The 24,747-nt window shown below is 42.1% G+C and overlaps 1 protein-coding gene across 6 annotated transcripts in view; it reads right to left on the reverse strand.

Moving 5' to 3' along the window:
- The window catches only part of ADAMTSL3 (ADAMTS like 3), a 381,778-nt gene that overhangs the window by 255,455 nt on the left and 101,576 nt on the right, over nucleotides 1-24,747 (reverse strand). The gene's annotated exons all lie outside the window — the stretch shown is intronic.

A 24,747-nucleotide genomic window follows, 5' to 3' on the forward strand; every position in this document is an offset into this window, starting at 1 on the left:
GGTTTTAAAAAAATATTTATTTATTTACTTGGCTGCACTGGGTCTTAACTGCTGGTACACGGCATCTTCGATCTTCACTGGGGCATGTGGACTCTTAATTGTGGCATGCAGGACCTAGTTCCCTGACTGGGGATTGAACTGGGGTTCACTGCATTGGGAGCACAGAGTCTTAGCCACTGGGCCACCAGGGGAGTCCCACACATAAGATAGTTTTATATGGAAACTAGAGGCACATGAATACCTTTCCACTTATGAGGGTTTTATCCAGATGGCTTCCTAGCTCAGTTTTAAATGTGATATTTTATCATTTCAACATTTAAATACATTGGCTAAATATGAAAAATAAAATTTATTATTATTAATTTGTTTTATAACTTACATAGCAGGGTCCTACCTTGTACCTAAGGCATTCTCACCTCTGTCTGTCATATAGACTGGTGCAAACTTCAAGGAAACCTTTGTGCATGGGGATTTGTGGAACCTCCTGAGAGAGGCTCCACCCCAAGAAGACAAAATAGATAAAGCTTCAGGGTCCAAGAAAATAGAGAAAGTTAAATTATGAATACAGTTGGTTTAATTTGTTTTCTGGATTTGCCACCATTGATTTATATCAATATAGTGTGTGTGTGTGTGTGTGTGTGTGTGTGTGTGTGTGTGTGTGTGTGTTAGTTGCTTGTCATGTCCAACTCTATACAACCCCATGGACTGTAGCCCTCCAGGCTCCTTTGTCCATGGGATTCTCCAGGCAAGAATACTGGAATGAGTTGCCATTTCCTCCTCTAGGGGATCTCTCTGACCCAGGGATCGAACCTAGGTCTTCTGCATTCAGGCAGATTCTTTACTATCTGAGCCACCAGGGAAGCCCTTATATCAAGATACGTTAGAGAAAAGAGAACTGGGAGAGTTTAAAAAATTTTAAATATATAGATGGATATAGGCTCAATGGTAAGCAATCCATCTGCCAATGCAAAAGATGTAAGAGACATGGGTTCAATCCCTTGGTCAGGAAGATACCCTGGAGAAGGAAACGGCAACCCACTCCAGTATTCTTGCCTGGGAAATCCCATGGACACGGGCACCAGGTGGGCTACAGCCCACGGGGTTGCAAAGAGTCAGATACAACTGAGTGACTGAGCATACATACACACAGAAATGAAAAGAAATGATGTGTATTACTTAAATAAAATTACGAAACTTTACAAAGAGGACTAACGCAGACTCAAAGAAATGGAGAAACATACCATAGTCCTAAATAGCTGGACTCAATACTGCAAAATGTCAATTCTCTCCAAATTCATCTATAAATTTATAACAACTCCAATCAAAATCTCAAAAGGGGGTTTTCTGGACCTTAACAAATGATTCTAAAGTTCAACCAGTGGAGTAAATGTCTACAAGAGCCAAGAAAAAACTGTAAAAGATGGGAAATTAGAAGGATATTGCCTCAATTAAAAGAGTATAGAACTGGCATAGCAATAAGCATTCATATCTATTAAGTTTTCTTAAAAAGCCCAGAAACAGACCCAAGTATAAGAACATAGTATAGAACCACAAGTCAGTGTGATGAATGGTTTAAAAGAAAACCATAGATAACTTCTTCACAAGATACACCAAAATTAATTCAGATATATTCCAGGAATCAATATTTTAAATGTGGAAACCATAAAATAGTAAAAAAGTTATAGACTAAAATCACACAGACTTGATGTAACAAAGATTGTCCTAGATACATCAACCAAGGTAGAAATCCTAAAGGAAAAGACTAACAGATTTAATTATGTTAAAATGGAAACACACATAGCATTTTCTATCCCACCTATAGATAAAGGGATAAGTATGTGAATATCCAGGTTTTCTAGGTGGCTCAGTGGTGAAGAATTCGCCTTCGAATCCAGGAGACATAAGAGACGCAGGTTCAATCCCTGGCTTAGAAATATCCCCTGGAGTAGGAAATGGCAACTCACTCCAACAGTCTTGCCTAGCAAATCCCACAGACAGAGCCTGGCAGGCTACAGTCCATGCAGTTGCAAAGAGTCAGACATGACTTAGTGACTAAACACCAACAAATGTGAATATCCACACAAAAATGCAGCAATAAAAACACAAGCATATGGGCTGGAAGAAAACCACCAAGATGCCTTTAAGGAGGGAGAGAACAAGACGAGGAGTGAAGGCTGTTGGGGAAACACACAAAAGGAATACCAACGGAACGTTTTATTCTCCTCCCTCTCCCCATAAAAGATCTGACACAAACATGACCAAACATTCAGTTTGATGAAGCCAGGTGGTACTAGAATGGATGTTAGTTTTCTCTGAACTTCTGTGGATTTGACATTTCTTTTTAAAAATTGGGGGTTAAAAGGCAATCATATTGAACATCCATAGAAGTTTGGAGAAAACAAACACCCATTCTAGTACCACCTGGCTTCATCAAATTGAATGTTTGGTCATGGTTGTGTCAGATCTTTTCTGGGAGGGGTGCCCAGAGAAAAGAGTCAGAGATTAATTAAAATGTTAGCAGCCGCTACCTCTAGGTGGAAGGATGCTGAGCAATTTTACTTCTTTTTTATTTGTGTCTCTGCATTTTGTAAAGTTCTTTTGTAAAGCCAACACTTTAATATTTTAATTGAAAACAAGCAAGCAAACAAACAAAACCACATCCTGTTGACATACAGAAAAGCTGAAGTCAGCCAGGACTTCATAGGTGAGTCCTATGTTAGAGGCCAGGAGAGTTTATGCAGGAAACCCTGACATCTAATAAACTGTAGCAAGAGACTCCACTAGATATTACACAGATTTCCTTAAGCCTTTAGGCCAAGTTACCTCATCCAACCAAAAATAAATAAAAAATTAAGAGCGGGATCTGCAGAAAGGACCTTCAAATGTGAAATGAAGAAATAATGACTCCTAGCAAGGAGGAGGTTTTCCAATAATTTTTACCCACATCTCACTGGTCAGTCGGTTTCCTGGCTTCTTACCAAGTCACCTATTTATAGCACAGTAAGCAGCCCTACTAGAGGCAATATTTCAGCAAAAGTCAAGTGAAAGGAAAGAATAAATATCTGGCAACTGATCAAGTCTGTCATCGGGGATAAGGGCTAATTAAACCCATATTATTTACTGCTCTAATTAGACCACTGTTCAGTTCAATTTTGTACACCAAATGTCACCACACAGAACTGTGTCCTGTCTATAATGTAATATAAAATAAAGTTTTAATTCATAAAAAATACAATAAGCAGTTTAATACATTCATCTGGGCTTTTAGGTTGGTGAGTTCAAATCATTTTAGGTAAACATTTAAAATATACACAGCTGAAATTGATTTTTCATTTTGTCACTTGATATACTGATAGGTTGAATGTGAAAAGTTGAAAAACATCATCATATATATTTTAAAGTGAAAGTTGAGAGTTCATTGCAATATTGTTTTAATTTGTTTTTATTCCCACTGTCCCATCTGTTCAGTTTAGAGTTTCTTTCCATAACTTCTCCACCTATACTTACCAAAAAAAAAAAGTATCTTGATTCTAAAATAACTAAAGTAGGCAAGTTATAAAGGCAGGTCTTTCGTTTCTCTGATTGAATCAATAAGACTTTTTTTTTTCTCCTAAGAAAACAGAAAATGACATCTCAAAGGGGTCCTCGAGTTTTTCTCCTCTCTCTGGCCATGAAGACAGTTAGATTTTGCTTTGAAATGCCACTGCTATTTCCTACCAGCCAATCTTCCTGCCCATCTCATCTATCTTCTTTTCCCAAGAGTAGCAATGACATCCCCATTTTATACCTACTTTTCATCTCTTCCATTTGGTGCCAACAGCATGATGATAATGATGATAACACAAACATTTAGAAAAACAAAACCTTTTAGGGGCTGAACAAAGTGCCACAGGGTTATTTCTGAACATTTACATTTGTGTGTATTCTTTCTTATAGTGAAAGAGAACTTGCTTCCCTGGAACTTTTAGCCTTCTAGAGCAGTGGATGGTGAGTCTCCATCCTCTGCTACAGAAGAACTCTTCTTGAGATTTCTCAAACCAGCTGGTATCCTCAATTGTCCCAGCTGTCTCGGGAATGTTTCCTCTCTGTGCACTCTGCTGTCTCCACATTTTTTATTTTAAAATGTAGCATCCAGAATATAACATTGCTATCTGAGAACAATACAGACCACACAGTGTCCCTATTCTCCAGGTTTCTTTTGATGAAATCTAAGTTTCCATCTCCCTTTATTCCCTCCCTTTCCCTTCCTCCCTTCCTTCCTCCTTCCCTCCCTTCCTTTCTTTCCCCTTTCTTCCTACCTTTTCCAGTCACATCATTTATTGGATCTCATTATGGAGGCAGTATTGCATAATGGTTAAAAGTTGTATGACTCTGGTTAAGAGTCATAGCCTTCTTAGCCTTTCTAAAACTCATTGAAAAATAGAGATAACTTTACTCCAACAGTATTTAAATAAATATCATCTATATAGACTGTATCACACAGCATCTCAGTAAAGGTAATAAGTGACTGTCTCAATATCTCTCTCACTCAATGTCACTCAGTTGTGTCCTATTCTTTGTGACCCCAAGGACTGTAGTCCACCAGGCTCCTCTGTCCATGGGATTCTCCAGGCAATAATGGAGTGGGTAGCCATTCCCTTTTCCAGGGGATCTTCCGGACCCAGGGATCAAACTTGGGTCTCCCACATTGCAGACAGATTCTTTACTGTCTGAACCACCAGGGAAGCCAGAATGTCTCAATAAGTATAAGCTAGCTATTGTTCTTCAAAATAATGTCTTTTTTCCTCCAAACAATGACAGGAGAGCCAGCTCTCTCCCATCTTAACTTAGGCAAGACTTAACTTTAATCGCTACTGAATTTCCTCTTGTTGGTTTTGGCCCAGAATACCAGCCTGCTGAGATCTGTTTGAACCCTGATCCTGTCACCCCATCGACAAGTCACTTTGCTCAGCTTTGCAGTTTCCATGCTCCACCCAAGTCTCTGATAAACATGCTAGACACAGCTCCCCCATCTTACAGAATTCCACATGCACATTTCTGCTTTTTTACAATAGTAAGCAGACCCTAATGCCAAGTAAGCAGCCAACTAATCAGACTTGGAATCTGTGAACACAGTTTAACATTACAATAAAAATATGAAACAAAAACCAATCACCATCATCAAGCATTAGGAGGCAGAAAGATTGGTGGGGAGGGAAAAAGCCAGCCGTCAAAAGGAATTGAATCAGAGATGCTGGGGTGGGGTCTGTATTCTTGGGCTGCATGTTGGTGGTGAGTCTCCTGAGAGAAGAGATATTTAGCAGCCGCACTTTGGTCAGCTCCAGCTCTGAAATCTAGTGACAATAAAGTAGGTTTGACTGATATTAGTTCCATATTTGACCTGAGAGTCACCCTGAAGAGGCAACTTCTGATTGTAAGTTGGGTACCACTATTCCCCATTCCTTCTTCTCAGACATCCCCATGAGCTGTCTGAAAAGTGATTAATTAAATTCCTTGTTATTAACATTTTATAAGGTAAGTTGTTATCTGAATCCTTTGTTGTTGTTGTTCAGTCACTAAGTTGTGTCTGACTCTTTGAGATCCCATGGAATGCAGTATGCCAGGCTTCCCTGTCTTTCACTGTCTCCCAGAGCTTGCTCAAGTTCATGTCCATTGAGCCAATGATGCCATATGCTAACCATCTCATCCTCTGCCACCCTTTTCTCCTCTTGCCTACAATCTTTCCCAGCATCAGGGTCTTTTCAAATGAGTCAGCTCTTTGCATCAGGTGGCCAAAGTATTGGAGTTTCAGTTTCAGCATCAGTCCTTCCAATGAATATTCAGGGTTGATTTTCTTTAGGATTGATTGGTTTGATCTCTTCGCTGTCCAAGGGTCTCTCAAGAGTCTTCTTCTCCAGCAACAGAATCTGAAATATCAATTCTTTGGCACTCAGCCTCTTTATGGACCAACTCTCATATCCACACATGAACCCTATCCATAGACTTTACCCCTAAGTCTGAGTCAACCAACATCATGTCACTCAGCGACCCTGTTCTGGGCCAGACTCTGAAATGTGCACCAAGAAAAAGCTGAAGAATCTGGTCCTGCACAAAGCAGCTACCATGTTTGTACAGAGTGAGCATCCTTGTCATAGTTGGTGTTGCCATTTTAATTACTAAGTTGTGTCTACCTCTTTGCAACCCCATGGACTGTAGCATGCCAGGCTCCTCTGTCCATGGGATTCTCCAGGCAAGAATAGTAGGGTGGGTTGCCATTTTCTTTTCCAGGGGATCTTCCCAGGTCAGGAACTGAACCCATGTCTCCCACATTCGCAGGTGGATTCTTTACCACCGAGTCACCAGGGAGGTCCATCCTTGCCAATACTTTTCCTATATTGCTTCTAACAGTCTCAACAAACCCTTGAGGTGGATATTACCAATCCTCATTTTATAGATGTACAACTGCAGCTTCCAGAACCATATGCTCAAAATGTGGGGGAGCCCATGCAGAACTCCTTCCTGCCTGACCCAGATGAAGCCTGCTTCTGTTCCCAGATGCTCCTTGCCTGCCCTTCTGGACCAGGAATCCAATCAAAAGCAGCAGCAACTTATCACCACTCCCAGTCAGCATTTCACATCTTGGATCAAACAGATCTGCTGCTGCAATTCACTTGACCACAACATTCCTTCCATATCTCAATGAAGTCTTTTTGCTTTCCTCCCCCTCTCTATGTTGTAAGCCTATTAAAAAAACAGAGACATCACTTTGCAGACAAAGGTCCATATAGTCAAAGCTATGGTTTTTCTAGTAGTCCTGTACGGATGTGAGAGTTGGACCATAAAAAAGGCTGAGTGTCAAAGAATTGATGCTTTCAAATTGTGGTGCTGGAGAAGACTCTTGAGAGTCCCTTGGACTGCAAGAAGATCAGACCAGCCAACCTAAAGGAAATCAACCCTGAATATTCATTGGAAGGACTGATGCTGAAGCTGAAGCTCCAATACTTCGGCCACCTGATGCGAAGAACTGACTCACTGGAAAAGGTCCTGATGCTGGGAAAAATTGAAAACAAAAGAAGAGGGTGACAGAGGATGAGATGGTTAGATGGCATCACTGACTTGATGGACATGAATCTGAGCAAACTGCAGGAGATAGTGAAGGACAGGGAATCCTGGTGTGCTGCAGTCCACGGGGTCACAAGGAGTCAGACACAACTTAGCGACTGAACAACAACAACATGTTGCAAGCAGAGCCCCACTTACGTTTTTCCAAAATATTTGATTTTATCGAAATTATTCCATGAGGAAGGCCTGCCTTCTTTAACTTTTTATATAGCTGAGTATAGCTGATTAACAATGTTGTGATAGTTTAAGGTGGACAGCGAAGGGACTCAGCTATACATATACATGTATCCATTCTCCCCTGAACTCCCCTCCCATCCAGGCTGCCCCATAACACTGAGCAGAGTTCCCTGTGCTATAGAGTAGGTCCTTGCTGGTTATCCATTTTAAATACAGCAGTGTGTACATGTCCATCCCAAACGCCCTAACGATCTTTTCCCCCCGTTCCTCCCCCCGGCAACCATAAGTTTGTTCTCTGTGAGTCTCTTTCTGTTTTAAAGTTCATTTGTAGCATTTCTTAGGAATATTCTTGACCAATGTTCACGGCCAAGATGCATTGGTTAACTCTCGCATACGAACATATACAAAGGGCTTGCAATGTTCAAGGTTCAGTGAGGATGAGAATCAGGTCCTCAAGACAGTGAGTAGCAGGTGAGAGAACCTAAAGGATCAGAATCAGCCCTCAGTCACTGAGAGCCATAGACACAAGGGACCAGAGCAAGTAGATGCTGAAACAGAAACAGTTTCCACCTCGGTTACTTTCCAGTTTGTTGTTCAGTCACTCAGTTGTGTCTGAGTCTTTGCAGCCCCATGGAATGTATCCTGCCAAGCTCCTCTGTCCATGGAATTTCCCAGGCAAGAATACTGCAGTGGGTTGCCATTTCCTTCTCCAGGGAATACACTAGTTCTGCTGGGAGCACTGGGCTAACCCTCGAATGTCCACATCAACTTCTCCCATGTAGTGGGATTGCAAGTGTGTTCTTATTTTTGACTCAAATCTGTTTTCTAATTGTAACGGAATTACAACACTCTATTTTCTTCCTTTTGCTCATTTATATCTCCCAGTTTAATACAATGAACATGTATACTTTATGCAATAAAACACCCAATAAAAGTTATTTTTCTTAAGGGGGAATAAAAACACTAAAGGGCAACCTGTGAAAACATATCCAGAGATGCAACATGTTGTGCTGTTTGGTTAAAACTATCAAGCTTCAAGATCTTTTAGGAAATCCTATTTTCCTAAGTAAAGTTTTACCTAGGGAATATTCTGGAAGAAAAATTTTTTTAAATATATTGTTTACTCATTATATAATAGGACCAGTTAAAGCCAAGAATATTGTAGGAATAAGTGTGCTTACAATCTCATAAAGGCTTGAGGACTTCTTGCCTTCCTTGCATCCCCATGCATAAATCAAATCATAAAATATTTCCCTGACAAGTTCTTAAATCTGTGACTTATAATGAATAGTACAGTTCAACTAGTCTTACAAAAACGTTCGTAATTAAACACAGATTTCACGTATAAGGTCACTTATTGCAAATGCTACATTAACAACTCCATATTAAAAACAACTCAAAATAGGTTCCACTGGGATACAACTGCCCAGGCATCAAGTAAATGTTCATTCCAGTGTTACCACAAAGGTTATTTTAGGAGATGGCAAACGGCTCAGATTTTTGTTAACAGTAAATACAGTCTTCAAGGTCAATACTACCTTAAGATCTTTAACAACAATTTCTTAATATGAATTGGGTAAATGACATATAATGTCACTCAAGCTATCACAGTGATCCAATAATTCAGTTCAGCTAGAATACCTAAAATACCAACATATGGAAAGCTGTGTGCTAGGCATATGCCTCTGTTTTCTTGGTTCATTCTGCACTCCACTGGGAGGTACGTATATCCACAGGTCATTACCATGATGGTCACTGACCACTAGGATTTGGTCCCCCCTTTCCTAACCAATGTGTTACCTATTATTTTGTTGTTGTTCTTTGGTTGCCAAGTTGTGTCCGACTCTTTGCTACCCCATAGACTAGCTCTCTAGGCTCCTCTGTCCATGGAATTTCCCAGGCAAGAATACTGGAATGGGTTGCCATCTCCTTCTCCAGGGGATCTTCCCAATTCATGGATCAAACTCATGTCTCCTGCGTTGGTAGGTGGATTCTTTACCACTGCGCCACCAGGGAAGCCCACCTACCTTATGAAAACTGAAAACCCTTCACTGATTCCCTGGAACACTTGTTCTGTACCTCCAGACTGTCTATGACCTGCTCTTTCTCATCCTTCAGCTCTAGTTCCTGCAGATCAGACTCATACCACATCCCATATTCCAAGCACACCGTATTTCCCATGATTGCCCAAACACATTCGACAAGTCCTGCTCACTTTTGCAAACCCCCCAAAAAATACCAAGACGCTCCTCTTGGAGCAGCTCTATTTGCAGGTGACCACTGAGTGAAGATCTAGGACCCACCAGCCCTCTTTCCCTAAAGCTGAGATGAGTATAGTTTGGGAGAGCTTCTGAGCAAGCCTCTTGCGTCTGGATTTTTCCTGCCATCCCATCACTACCTAGGAGGCTGGCCCCAGCTCTGGGATTCCTCACCTCACTGAGTCTCCTTCCCTAGTTAGCCAGGCATAGCCCGACCTGGTTATGTACTCCAGTCACCGTCACTCTCAACTTCCTGGTATAGAGGTTGATGCAGCCTACTGCACCAGTCAATCCTAAAGGAAATCAACCCTGAATATTCATTGGAAGGAACTATGCTGAAGCTGAAGCTCCAACACTTTGGCCACCTGATGCAAAGAGCTGACTCACTGGAAAAGACCCTGATGCTGGGAGAGATGGAGGGCAAGAGAAGTGGGTGACAGAGGATGAGAAGGTTGGATGGCATCATTGACTCAATGGACATGAGTTTGAGCAAACTCTTGAGACAGTTAAGGACAGGGAAGCCTGGCATGTTGTAGTCCATGGGGTCGCAAAGAGTAGGACATGACGGAAATAATGAACAACAACAATTATTCTAGTAAAAGAAAAAAACCTCCAACAAATGCCATGAAGAGGTCCCAAATCATTGCAACCATAGCTTCTCTCTGTCAGGATAAAGGAAAACCAACTAAACACTTCCAGACTTCTGAGAGTGAGGCAGGCCTTTCATATACAGCAACTTAGTCCAGCATGTTAGGTGGGAGAACTAGGTCCCAGCGGGAAAAAGGGCCGATTCAGATGGGGATAATCTGAGGAGTGATTTATTTTTTATACATACTTTATTTTTTAAACCGATTTATTTGGTTGCCTGGTCTTAGTTGCAGCATGTGGGATCTAGTTCCCTGATGTTTTGTTGTTCAGTTGCTAAGCTGTGTCCAACTCTTTGTGACCCCATAGACTGTAGCCTGCCAGGATCCTCTGTCCATGGGATTTCCCAGGCAAGAATACTAGAGCAGGTTGCCATTCCCTTCTCCAGGGGATCTTCCCGACCCAAGGATCGAACCCGTGTCTCCTGCATGACCGGGAATTAAACCTGGGTCCCCTGCATCGGCAACATGGAGTTTTAGCCAGTGGACCTCCAGGGAAGTCCCTTGAGGAGCATTTTAAAAACACACTTTGCATACAGCATAAATTAACACAACATTATATATCAGCTGTACTCCAATCAATAAAAGAAAAGCTTACACACACTCTACTCAGATGAGACAAGATACAGGGAAACCTCAGGGCTGGTACAGCGCCCGACAGTCCACATTATCTGCCTGGGCCATGCTTGCAAGATGCGGTAAAGGCAGGCAAGGGCTACGTGTAAAGGGCTGGTGGATAGAAACTAAGGCCTTTGCTCAAGAATTACAGAGGACTTCCCTGGCAGTCCAGTGGTTGAGACTTCACCTTCCCATGCAGGGGGGATGCAGGTTCAATTCCCGGTGAGGGAACTAAGATCCTACATGCCTCACGGCCCAAAAGCCAAAACATAAAACAGAAGCAATACTGTAACAAATTCAATAAAGGCTTTAAAAATGGTCCTCATCATAAAAAAAAAAAAAATCTTGAAACAAAAAAAGAATTATAGCCCACAGCAACCTCATAAAGTGAGAGCTGGGCAAACAAATACACTTCTCTCCTCCCTCGAGCCACTCCTCTGCAGTGCTCGCTACTGGCCAAACCCACCCAGGAGCCAGAGGGCCTGGGGAGACCACTGACGCGGTCCGCACAGGTCAGCCTCCCAGGGTGGGCGGGGTATGCAGCACAGGGTGGGGAGCAGTGAAGAGTGGATCTGGAGGACAAAGGGAAGCTTTCCAGCCCAGTAATTTATTGACTCACTGGAATATTTTTAAGCAGAGGAATGACTTCGGTAAATTGTATTTTGGAAAAATTACTCTGGCAGGAGTGTGGGGAAGGACTGAAGGAGGAGAGCCTCACTTAAGTGCAGAGCTGGAAGGGCCACTGCATAGAGCAGACAGGAAACAAGAGCCCAGGCTGGACACCGCCAGTGTCTGAAAGAGGAGGGCATAGATGTGAGGGGCTTTGTTGCTGTTTGTTCCGTTTTTTTCATTGAGACAGAATTAAGTGTTAACATTACATGAGTTTCAGGTGTACAACACTGTTGTCATTGTTCAGTTGCTCAGTTGTGTCTGACTCTGTGATCCCATGGACTGCAGCATGCCAGGCTTCCCTGTCCTCCACTTGCTTGCTGCAGCTTGCTTGAGTTCACGTTCACTGAGTCAGTGATGCCATCTAACCATCTCACACTCTGCCGCCCCGTCTCCTTTTGCCTTCAGTCTTTCCAATGAGTTGGCTTTTTGTATTAGGCAGACAAAGTATTGGAGCTTCAAATTTAGCATAGTACAACATCAGTTCAGTTCGTTCAGTCACTCAGTCATGTCCAACTCTTTGTGACCCCATGAACCGCAGCACGCCAGGCCTCCTTGTCCATCACCAGCTCCCGGGGTTTACCCAAACTCATGTCCATCAAGTCCGTGATGCCATTTAACCATCTCATCCTCTGTAGTCCTCTTCTCCTCCTACCTCCAATCTTTCCAATGATTCATTATTTGCACTCATTGAGAAATGATCACCATAATAAGTCTAGTTAACATCCATAACCATACATAGTTATAATTTTTTTTCTTGTGAGAAAAACTTTTTTCTTAATTTAATTGGTTTAGTTATTTTGGGCTCCACTGGGTCTTCACTGCTGCATGTGGGCTTTCTCTAGTTGCAGAGAGAAGGCATTGCTCTTCATTTCGGTGTACAGGCTTCTCTCTTGTAGAGCACAGGCTCCAGGGAACATGAGCTCCAGTACTTGTGGCACATGGGTTTAGCTGCGCCACTGCACCTGAAATCTTCCTAGACCAGGAATCGAACCCATGTCCCCTGCATTGGCAGGTGGATTCTTAACCACTGGACCAGAGAAGTCCAGGAATACTTTTAAGATCTATTCTTTCAGACATGAAGTTTTAGGGAGCTAGAACGGTAAAGGGGATCAAACCTGTGTCTCCTGCATTGGCAGGCAGATTCTTAACCACTGGACCATCAGGGAAGTCCAGGAAAACTTTTAAGATCTGTTCTTATAGACATGAAGTTTCTTACAGATATAAAGAACTAGAACCAACAGGACCTGGTAGTTGACCAGACGCAGGGAGAAAGGGGACCCTAAGATGACTCTTGGGCTTCCAGATGAAATGACTTGTGGGAGATACTCATCTCATTCAGCTTCAAAAGCATCGTCAATGCCATCCCTGAGGTGAGATGCTCAGTGGCCTTGGGTACTGAATTCGAGCAGTGCCTAGATTACAGCTAAGATAAAGGGAACAAATTGGGGTCCCAGGAGGAATCTGGCCTGTGGGTCTGATTCATCTAACTGTAATTATGTAGCTTACCACCAAAAAAGGAATTATTTATAATGTTTAAAAATATGGAGATTTCACATAAAAATCTAGATTTCTGACTTCTCAGGAAAAGAAAAGAGAAAATCAGTACAGGACTCACATCCCAACATGGTAATAATTCAAACAAAGCATGGCCACAGAGTTTGGAAGGGGCATGTGCCCTCTAATTTGTCCCCATTCAGCCACTATGAGGGTTCACGCTATGTGCCTTGTCCCCAGGGTTGCAACTGGGAGTTTGCCAGTAATGAATGACTGTCAGTGTGAAGGTAATCAGTTGACATGTGTGTAACTGATGTCAGATTCTTCAGTCTTGCTACAGAACATGTTTTAGTGAGTAAAAAATATACACACAAATAGCTTAAAAATGGGCTTCCCAGGTGGCGCTAGTGGTAAAGAATCCACCTGCCAATGCAGAAGACACAGGAGACACAGGTTCAATCCCCTGTCAGGAATGTCCCCTTGGAGATGGAAATGGCAACCCACTCCAGTATTCTTGCCTGGAAAATCCCATCGATAGAGGAGTCTGGTGGGCCACAGTCATGGGACCTCAAAGAGTCGGACATGATTGAGCACAACTTAAAACAAAAGAATGCTTTGTTGTCTTCACTGGAGACTGAGTCCAGCAATGTGCTCACAGAAGTAGAGTTTAAGAAGTTATTACATGGTGCTTAATGTCTAAACTCTACTCTCCTTAAATCCCTAGGCTTTGTCTCTGGGGTATTTCACTAATGTAATGTATTAGTGTATTTAAGAAGCTCAAATAAAAATTCCCAAAGGTTTTTCCAGTAGTCATGTATGGATGTGAGAGTTGGACTGTAAAGAAAGCTGAGTGCCAAAGAATTGATGCTTTTGAGCTGTGGTTGTGGAGAAAACTCTTGAGAGTCCCTTGGACTGCAAGGAGATCCAACCAGTCCATTCTGAGAGATCAGTCCTGGGATTTCTTTGGAAGGAATGATGCTAAAGCTGAAACTCCAGTACTTTGGCCACCTCATGTGAAGAGTTGACTCACTGGAAAAGACTCTGATGCTGGGAGGGATTAGGGGCAGGAGGAGAAGGGGACGACAGAAGATGAGATGGCTGGATGGCATCACCAACTCGATGGACGTGAGTTCTAGTGAACTCCGGGAGTTGGTGATGGACAGGGAGGCCTGGTGTGCTGCAATTCATGGGGTCACAAAAGTCAGACACAACTGAGCGACTGAACTGAACTGAACTGAACACACAAATCACAATCTGGAATTCACCTGTGTTATCACTAACACAGGACATCATGGTCCCCAGAGAGTCCATACAAGGAATTACACAGACCACCTCTCCACAACACCCCTACACAATCCCATATTAAGGATGAGAACATCTAGGCTATTTTTTCCATGAGTGCAATGTTCCTGGCTACTACACAAGTTAGAAAACAATCATAACCTCCAACTGTAGCAAGAGACATAAATATAAGTGACCCCATAAATAGGGTTTGGTTTAGCTTTGACTGTATTTTTGGTTAAAAAGAAATTCCTAAATACAAAGCTACTTTATATGAAGAAATATTTGATATATATTATTGATAATACTTTGGTAAGCTGGGGGAGAGTGGATACATGTCTATGTATGGCTGAGTCCCTTTGCTGTTCACCTGAAACTGTCACAATATTGTTAATTGGCTATACCCTAATACAAAATGTTTCTGGTGTTAAAAACAAATAAATAGAAATAAAATTTTAAAAAAAGATTCTGGAAGGGGAAGAAATAGATAGTATTTTGGTTAATCAACCTGAAGCACATACAGCACAACAGGTAAGACTGAACAGAGAGGAAAACCAAACGTTGCCAAATATAAAAGTCTGATGGAGAGTAATGGTGCGCTAGGTGACCAACTATCCCACTGAGAACAACTAGAAAAGCAAAAATATCCTCCATAAATGAAATCAAGACATTTTCAGACAAACAAAAACAGAGAGAATTCACCACTGGCAGACCAGTCCTGAAGGAAATATGAAAAGGTGTTTTTAGAGGACTTCCCTGGCAGTTAAGATTCCGCCTTTCAAGCCGGGGATGCAGGATTGATCCCTGGTAGAGGAACTAAGATCCCACATGCTGAGGGGCCACTAAGCCCTTGCACTGCAACTGCTGAGCCTACCAGCCACAACTACAGAGAAGCCCACAACGAAGATCCCACACACCGCAACCAAGATCCGATGCAGACATCAATAAATACATTTTAAAGGTGTTTTTAGGATTAAAGGAAACTTGCAGATATGGAAAGAAATGTATAGCAAAAATTAAAATGGTAAAGAAGAATGTGGGTCATTCTAAATAAAGAGCAACTATATAAAACAGCAATTATTGTGGTTTATGGCATTTAAAATATCTCTATGGCATTAACATATCTGTTAACAATGTCATATAAATCAGAAGCATGATAAACGACATTAAAGTATCCTAAGACCCTTGTATTACCTAGGAAGTGGATAAAGGGGCTAATTAATACTTGACTTTGATGAATCAAGAATACATGCTTTCCCAAATGTAGAATTACCATTTGATCCAGCAATCCTACTCCCAGGCATATACTCGCACAAAACTATAATTTAAAAAGATACATGCCCCCATATGTTCATAGCAGCACTCTTCACAACAGCCAAAACATAGAAACAATCTAGATGTCCGTTGACAGATGAAAGGATAAAAAAGATGTGGTACATATATACAATGGAATATTACTTGGCCACAAAAAAGAATGAAATAATGCCATCTGCAGCAACACAGACGCAACTAGAGATTAACATACTAAGTGAAGTCAGAAGAAGACAAATAACGTATGGTATCAGTTACATATGGAATCCAAACTATGGCACAAATGAACCCACCTATGTACAGAAACAGACTCACAGACATAGCGAACAGACTCATGGTTGCCATGGGGGGAGATGTGGGGGAGGGAAGGACTGGAAGTTTGGGATTAGCAGATGCACACTTATATATATACAGAAGTTAGGAGTGTTGTTGTTGTTCAGTCGCCCAGTTATGTCCGATTCTTTGTGACCCCATGAACTACAGCAACCAGGCTTCTCTGTCCCTCACTATCTCCCTGAGTTTGCTCAAACTCAAGTCCATTGAGTCAGTGATGCCATCCAAACATCTCATCCTCTGTTATCCCCTTCTCCTCTTGTCCTCAATCTTTCCCAGCATCAGGGTCTTTTCCAGTGAGTCAGCTCTTAGCATCAGGTGGCCAAAGTATTGGAGCTTCAGCTTCAGCATCAATCTTTCCAATGAACATTCAGGGTTGATTCCCTTTAGGATTGACTGGTATAAATTAGTATATATACAATAAAGATTGGAAAGCGAGTGGAGGAGACTTGCAAGGAAGTCAAATAATATTGACTAAAAATTAAACATGAAATTTTAAAACATAGTAACTCCACCCTCCCAATGTTTTTCATAATCTTTTGTCATATTCTAAGAGATATCTTTGAGGAAATAACTTATTATTATTCTGTGAAGGAACTTTCATCCCAAGTCTGGCAAATCCTTCAATTTCACATTTCCTTGGGGAGGCTTTATAAATAGCTGTGAAAAGAAGAGAAGCGAAAAGCAAAGGAGCAAAGGAAAGATATAAACATCTGAATGCAGAGTTCCAAAGAATAGCAAGAAGAGATAAGAAAGCCTTCTTCAGCGATCAATGCAAAGAAATAGAGGAAAACAACAGAATGGGAAAGACTAGGGATCTCTTCAAGAAAATCAGAGATACCAAAGGAATATTTCATGCAAAGATGAGCTCGATAAAGGACAGAAATGGTATGGACCTAACAGAAGCAGAAGATATTAAGAAGAGATGGCAAGAATACACAGAAGAAGTGTACAAAAAAGATCTTCACGACCCAGATAATCACGATGGTGTGATCACTGACCTAGAGCCAGACATCCTGGAATGTGAAGTCAAGTGGGCCTTAGAAAGCATCACTACAAACAAAGCTAGTGGAGGTGATGGAATTCCAGTTGAGCTATTTCAAATCCTGAAAGATTATGCTCTGAAAGTGCTGCACTCAATATGCCAGCACATTTGGAAAACTCAGCAGTGGCCACAGGACTGGAAAAGGTCAGTTTTCATTCCAATCCCAAAGAAAGGCAATGCCAAAGAATGCTCAAACTACCGCACAATTGCACTCATCTCACACACTAGTAAAGTAATGCTCAAAATTCTCCAAGCCAGACTTCAGCAATATGTGAACCGTGAACTTCCTGATGTTCAGGCTGGATTTAGAAAAGGCAGAGGAACCAGAGATCAAATTGCCAACATCCTCTGGATCATGGAAAAAGCAAAAGAGTTCCAGAAAAACATCTATTTCTGCTTTATTGACTATGCCAAAGTCTTTGACTGTGTGGATCACAATAAACTGTGGAAAATTCTTCAAGAGATGGGAATACCAGACCATCTGATCTGCCTCTTGAGAAATTTGTATGCAGGTCAGGAAGCAACAGTTAGAACTGGACGTGGAACAACAGACTGGTTCCAAATAGGAAAAGGAGTTCATCAAGGCTGTATATTGTCACCCTGCTTATTTAACTTCTATGCAGAGTACATCATGAGAAACACTGGACTGGAAGAAACACAAGCTGGAATCAAGATTGCTGGGAGAAATATCAATAACCTCAGATATGCAGATGACACCACCCTTATGGCAGAAAGTGAAGAGGAACTCAAAAGCCTCTTGATGAAAGTGAAAGTGGAGAGTGAAAAAGTTGGCTTAAAGCTCAACATTCAGAAAACAAAGATGATGGCATCCGGTCCCACCACTTCATGGGAAATAGATGGGGAAACAGTGGAAAGAGTGTCAGACTTTATTTTTCTGGGCTCCAAAATCACTACAGATGGTGACTGCAGTCATGAAATTAAAAGACGCTTACTCCTTGGAAGGAAAGTTATGACCAACGTAGATAGCATATTCAAAAGCAGACATTACTTTGCCAACAAAGGTTCGTCTAGTCAAGGCTATGGTTTTTCCTGTGGTCATGTATGGATGTGAGAGTTGGACTGTGAAGAAGGCTGAGCACCGAAGAATTGATGCTTTTGAACTGTGGTGTTGGAGAAGACTCTTGAGAGTCCCTTGGACTGCAAGGAGATCCAACCAGTCCATCCTGAAGGAGATCAGCTCTGGGATTTCTTTGGAAGGAATGATGCTAAAGCTGAAACTCCAGTACTCTGGCCACCTCATGCGAAGAGTTGACTCATTGGAAAAGACTCTGATGCTGGGAGGGACTGGGGGCAGGAGGAGAACGACAGAGGATGAGATGGCTGGATGGCATCACTGACTCAATGGACGTGAGTCTGAGTGAACTTCGGGAGTTGATGATGGACAGGGAGGCCTGGAATGCTGTGATTCATGGGGTCGTAAAGAGTCAGACATGACTGAGCGACTGATCTGATCTGATCTGATCTATCATCTATTAAATTCACAAAATTAAATAATTTTAATATAAAATGACATGCATCATGTGATGGCACTGTTATAGAATCATGTAGATTTATTTATCCTATTCAAACTCCTATTTATACATGTGTTTGAAAATGTCTAGAAATATTATTTACAAAGTATGAGCACTAGTTATTTCTAGAAAGTGGAATATAGGGTGATTTGTAGTTTTCTGTACTGCCAGAGTTTAAAATAACAAAATATAATTTTAGTGTTAATTATTCTGATAAACAAATCCAACCTGCATTCAAAGAAGTCATTCCACTGTGGCTTCAAAACCCAAGGCAATTCAGGATCTCCCTAGGGAATGCTTGCCAAGAAGCCTTCATTGGAGGCTGGCATTCCTGTGAGCAATATTTATGGAAACTGCCTTAGGGCATCTAGAGGCTGCATGAACAAGGCACACAGTCCAAGGCTTCCAGCCTCAAACATCTCAACATATATTCTAGAAATGAGACAGGCTGGGACCTGTGACCCTTTTGCGGCAGTGCTGCAGTGCTTGTACCTGAGCGAATGTCTCTTCAAGTAACAAAATGCAAAGAAACTATAATAGACTAAAAATAACTGGGTGTATGCACAGCTGTGGCAAATTAAGGACCACAAGATGCAAAAATGACCAAAAAACCCCTGCTGCCATTTCTGAAGAGCCTGGAGCAAAAGCTGGGTACTGCGCATGCCCCCTGCACACAGCATCACCTAAGGGGTGGGCAGATCTCCTAAGCCACCCCTCCAGCCCAACCGTGGACATACCCCTACCCTCACTGCATAAAAGGAACCAGCTTTTGGGGAAGGGAGCAAAATTGTTAATTGTTTTTGCTATTTCCTACAGCTACAGGAGCCCCAACAAAGTCTTGCTTGAATTTCTTTTCTGGTTTCTAGTCAATTTCTATTGATTGGAGAAGGCCAAGAACCCTGGTCAATATCGGTTGGTATCAGAAGGATACTTCTCAATTGGGTAGTTTTGTCCCCTGGGGCATTTGGCAATGGAGACATTTTTGGTTGTTGCAACTAGAACAAGAAGGTTTCGACTAGCATCTAATGGACAAAGGCCAGGGATGCTGCTAAACACCCTCCACTGTACAGGACAGCGCCATCTCCCCTGCTCCCAGCAAAGAGTTATCTGACCCAAAATGTCAACAGTGGCAAGAATGAGAAACCCATTCAAGAAGGATGCATGTCCATATGACCCAGATGCTTTACTCTGATAATGACTTACGTTGGTTAAAGTGAAAAAAAATTATTTTCTAAACAAACTTAACAAGCAAGCATCATTAATACCCTCAACCTTCAGCTAAGTCTTAACAATGCAAAATGCTTACTTTCACTCCCCACACTGGAACAAAATAATACCCTGCATATGTAAAACACTTCTCACTATTTTAAAGCAGGTTCATGAAGATTATATACTCTCTTGCCCTACATTAAGAACCTCAGAATCATCGTAAGAATTTCTTAATTTCAACATACCTCAAACCATATTCAAAGCCTTCAAATTTGACAATCCACAGTAGACTTTTCTTTCCAAGGAAAAAAATAAGCATAGACTTTCATGTTTAATGATATCGAGTTTTTAAAAAATTCCTTTTTGACTTCTCTCAGTGATTTACTTCCATCCATGGTTAGCCATTGCACATAGAAAAACACAGGTTTTGTGCCAACAACTCATCAAGAATATTACCCAGACCACATTGGAGGGGCACAGGCTTGAAATAAACTCCCACAAGAAATATTATTTGAGAGCCATGAAAGTAAGTAATGAAAGAAACCAGCATATTGTTTTTATCTCATGCCTCTCCTTCTGGCATCAGCTGAATATCTGCATGCTCTGGGCCACCACGGTTACCCCAGGTAAAGAAAGAAAACTGAGACATTGTGCATATCTGAGACTGGTGACTCTGAGACTGGAAGAGATAACAGCAAAATCCCAATTCCTTCACTAGAACTTGTGGTCTCTGGTGGTCCAATGGTAAAAAATCCATAGGCTCAATACCTGGGCCAGGAAGATCCCACATGTCGTGGACCAATGAAGCCCATGCTCCACAACAAGAGAAAGTACCACAAAGATAAGACTGTGCACTGCAAATAGAGAGCAGCCCCTGCTCGCCACAACTAGAGAAAACTCCTAGCGGCAACAAAGATCCAGCACAGTCAAAAGTAAATAAACAAATAAATAAAAATTGTAAAAGGAAGGATTGGGAACTTCCCTGGTGGTCTAGTGGTTAAGCCCCCATGACCCCAATGCCAGGGGCCGGGTTCAATCCCTGGTCAGGGAACTAGATCCCACACGTCGCAACCAAGAGATGGCACTGTTAAGTAAATTGATTAAAAAAAAAAAAAAAAGAACAAGGAGGGATAACTACTCCTCAGCCTGGGAGGCCAGGAGTGTTTGCTGGGGAGGTATCACTTGACCTGAATCTTTATGGTGTGCAGGAATTTAGGAAGCCTAAAGAGTGAACTGCTATTGCTGCTGTGCTGTGCTGTCATGTCCAACTCTTTGCGATCCCACGAACTGTAGCCCACCAGGATCTTCTGTCCACAGAATTCTCCAGGCAAGAATACTGGAGTCTGTTGCCATTTCTTACGCCAGGGGACCTTCTCAACCCAGGGATCAAACTTGTGGAGAAAGGAGGAAATATTTGCATAAATTCTAGATGGTTGTATGCAGAGTTATCAAAGGAATATGGTAACATCTAGATGACTTTATTTTGGGGGGATCCAAAATCACTGCAGATGGTGATTGCAGCCATGAAATTAAAAGACACTTACTCCTTGGAAGGAAAGTTATGACCAACCTAGACAGCATAGTAAAAAGCAGAGACATTACTTTGTCAACAAAGGTCCATCTAGTCAGTTCAGTTCAGTTCAGTCGCTCAGTCCTGTCTGACTCTTTGCAACCCCATGAATCACAGCATTCCAGGCTTCCCTGTCCGTCACAAACTCCCGGATTTCACCCAGACTCACGTCCATCGAGTCAGTGATGCCATCCAGCCATCTCATCCTCTGTCATCCCCTTCTCCTCCTGCCCCCAATCCCTCCCAGCATCAGAGTCTTTTCCAAAGAGTCAACACTTCGTATGAGGTGGCCAAAGTACTGGAGTTTCAGCTTTAGCATCATTCCTTCCAAAGAAATCCCAGGGCTGATCTCCTTCAGAATGGACTGGTTGCATCTCCTTGCAGTCCAAGGGACTCTCAAGAGTCTTCTCCAACACCACAGTTCAAAAGCATCAATTCTTCGGCACTCAGCCTTCTTCACAGTCCAACTCTCACATCCATACATGACCACAGGAAAAACCATAGCCTTGACTAGACGAACCTTTGTTGGCAAAGTAATGTCTCTGCTTTTGAATATGCTATCTAGGTTGGTCATAACTTTCCTTCCAAGGAGTAAGTGTCTTTTAATTTCATGGCTGCAGTCACCATCTGCAGTGATTTTGGAGCCCAGAAAAATAAAGTCTGATGCTCTTTCCACTGTTTCCCCATCTATTTCCCATGAAGTGGTGGGACCGGATGCCATCATCTTTGTTTTCTGAATGTTGAGCTTTAAGCCAACTTTTTCACTCTCCACTTTCACTTTCATCAAGAGGCTTTTGAGTTCCTCTTCACTTTCTGCCATAAGGGTGGTGTCATCTGCATATCTGAGGTTATTGATATTTCTCCTGGCAACCTTGATTCTAGCTTATGTTTCTTCCAGTCCAGCATTTCTCATGATGTACTCTGCATAGAAGTTAAATAAGCAGGGTGACAATATACAGCCTTGATGAACTCCTTTTCCTATTTGGAACCAGTCTGTTGTTCCACGTCCAGTTCTAACTGTTGCTTCCTGACCTGCATACAAATTTCTCAAGAGGCAGATCAGATGGTCTGGTATTCCCATCTCTTGAAGAATTTTCCACAGTTTATTGTGATCCACACAGTCAAAGACTTTGGCATAGTCAATAAAGCAGAAATAGATGTTTTTCTGGAACTCTTTTGCTTTTTCCATGATCCAGCGGATGTTGGCAATTTGATCTCTGGTTCCTCTGCCTTTTCTAAAACCAGCTTGAACATCAGGAAGTTCACGGTTCACATATTGCTGAAGCCTGGCTTGGAGAATTTTGAGCATTACTTTACTAGCATGTGAGATGAGTGTAATTGTACGGTAGTCTGAGCATTCTTTGGCATTGCCTTTCTTTGGGATTGGAATGAAAACTGACCTTTTCCAGTCCTGTGGCCACTGCTGAGTTTTCCAAATGTGCTGGCATATTGAGTGCAGCACTTTCACAGCATCATCTTTCAGGATTTGAAATAGCTCAACTGGCAATTCCATCACCTCCACTAGCTTCGTTCATAGTGATGCTTCCTAAGGCCCACTTGACTTCACATTCCAGGATGTCTGGCTCTAGGTCAGTGATCACACCATCGTGATTATCTGGGCCGTGAAGATCTTTTTTGTACAGTTCTTCAGTGTATTCCTGCCATGTCTTCTTAATATCTTCTGCTTCTGTTAAGTCCATACCATTTCTGTCCTTTATTGTGCCCATCTTTGCATGAAATGTTCCCTTGGTATCTCTGATTTTCTTGAAGAGATCCCTAGTCTTTCCCATTCTGTTGTTTTCCTGTATTTCTTTGCATTGATTACTGAAGAAGCCTTTCTTATCTCTTCTTGCTATTCTTTGGAACTCTGCATTCAGATGTTTATATCTTTCCTTTTCTCCTTTGCTTTTCACTTCTCTTCTTTTCACAGCTATTTGTAAGGCCTCCCCAGACAGCCATTTTGCTTTTTTGCATTTCTTTTCCATGGGGATGGTCTTGATCCCTGTCTCCTGTACAATGTCACAAACCTCATTCCATAGCTCATCAGGCACTCTATCTATCAGATCTAGGCCCTTAAATGTATTTCTCACTTCCACTGTATAATCATAAGGGATTTGATTTAGGTCATACCTGTATGGTCTAGTGGTTTTCCCTACTTTCTTCAATTTAAGTCTGAATTTGGCAATAAGGAGCTCATGATCTGAGCCACAGTCAGCTCCTGGTCTTGTTTTTGCTGGCTGTATAGAGCTTCTCCATCTTTGGCTGCAAAGAATATAATCAATCTGATTTCGGTGTTGACCATCTGGTGATGTCCATGTGTAGAGTCCTCTCTTGTGTTGTTGGAAGAGTGTGTTTGTTATGATCAGTGCATCTTCTTGGCAAAACTCTATTAGTCTTTGCCCTGCTTCATTCCATATTCCAAGGCCAAATTTGCCTGTTACTCCAGGTGTTTCTTGACTTCCTACTTTTGCATTCCAGTCCCCTATAATGAAAAGGACATCTTTTATGGGTGTTTGTTCTATAAAGTCTTGTAGGTCTTCATATAACCGTTCAACTTCAGCTTCTTCAGCGTTACTGGTTGGGGCATAGACTTGGATTACTGTGATATTCAATGGTTTGCCTTGGAAATGAACAGAGATCATTCTGTCGTTTTTGAGATTGCATCCAAGTACCGCATTTTGGACTCTTTTGTTGACCATGATGGCTACTCCATTTCTTCTAAGGGATTCCTCCCCGCAGTAGTAGATATAATGGTCATCTGAGTTAAATTCACCCATTCCAGTCCATTTTAGTTTGCTGATTCCTAGAATGTCGACATTCACTCTTGCCATCTCTTGTTTGACTACTTCCAATTTGCCTTGATTCATAGACCTGACATTCCAGGTTCCTATGCAATATTGCTCTTTACAGCATCGGACCTTGCTTCTATCACCAGTCACATCCACAGCTGGCTCCAACCCTTCATTCTTTCTGGAGTTATTTCTCCACTGATCTCCAGTAGCATATTGGGCACCTACTGACCTGGGGAATTCCTCTTTCAGTATCCTATCATTTAACCCCACGTCCAAGGAGCCCTGGCTGCACAGGCACAGGAGGGCCTAGAGGAGCTACCCCACGTTGAAGGTCAGGAAGGGTGGTGGTGAGGAGATACCCCTTGTCCAAGGTAAGGAGCAGCGGCTGCGCTTTGCTGGGGTGGCCATGAGGAGATACCCCACGCCCAAGGTAAGAGAAACCCAAGTAAGACAGTAGGTGTTGCAAGAGGGCATCAGAGGGCAGACACACTGAAACCATAATCACAGAAAAGTAGTCAATCTAATCACACTAGGACCACAGCCTTGTCTAACTCAATGAAACTAAGCCATGCCCATGGGGCAACCCAAGATGGGCGGGTCATGGTGGAGAGATCTGACAGAATGTGGTCCACTGGAGAAGGGAATGGCAAACCACTTCAGTATTCTTTCCTTGATAACCCCATGAACAGTATGAAAAGGCAAAATGATAG

The sequence above is a fragment of the Bos indicus x Bos taurus genome, chromosome 21 (assembly GCF_003369695.1).
Source record: "Bos indicus x Bos taurus breed Angus x Brahman F1 hybrid chromosome 21, Bos_hybrid_MaternalHap_v2.0, whole genome shotgun sequence".
In the NCBI taxonomy this organism is placed as follows: Eukaryota; Metazoa; Chordata; class Mammalia; order Artiodactyla; family Bovidae; genus Bos; species Bos indicus x Bos taurus.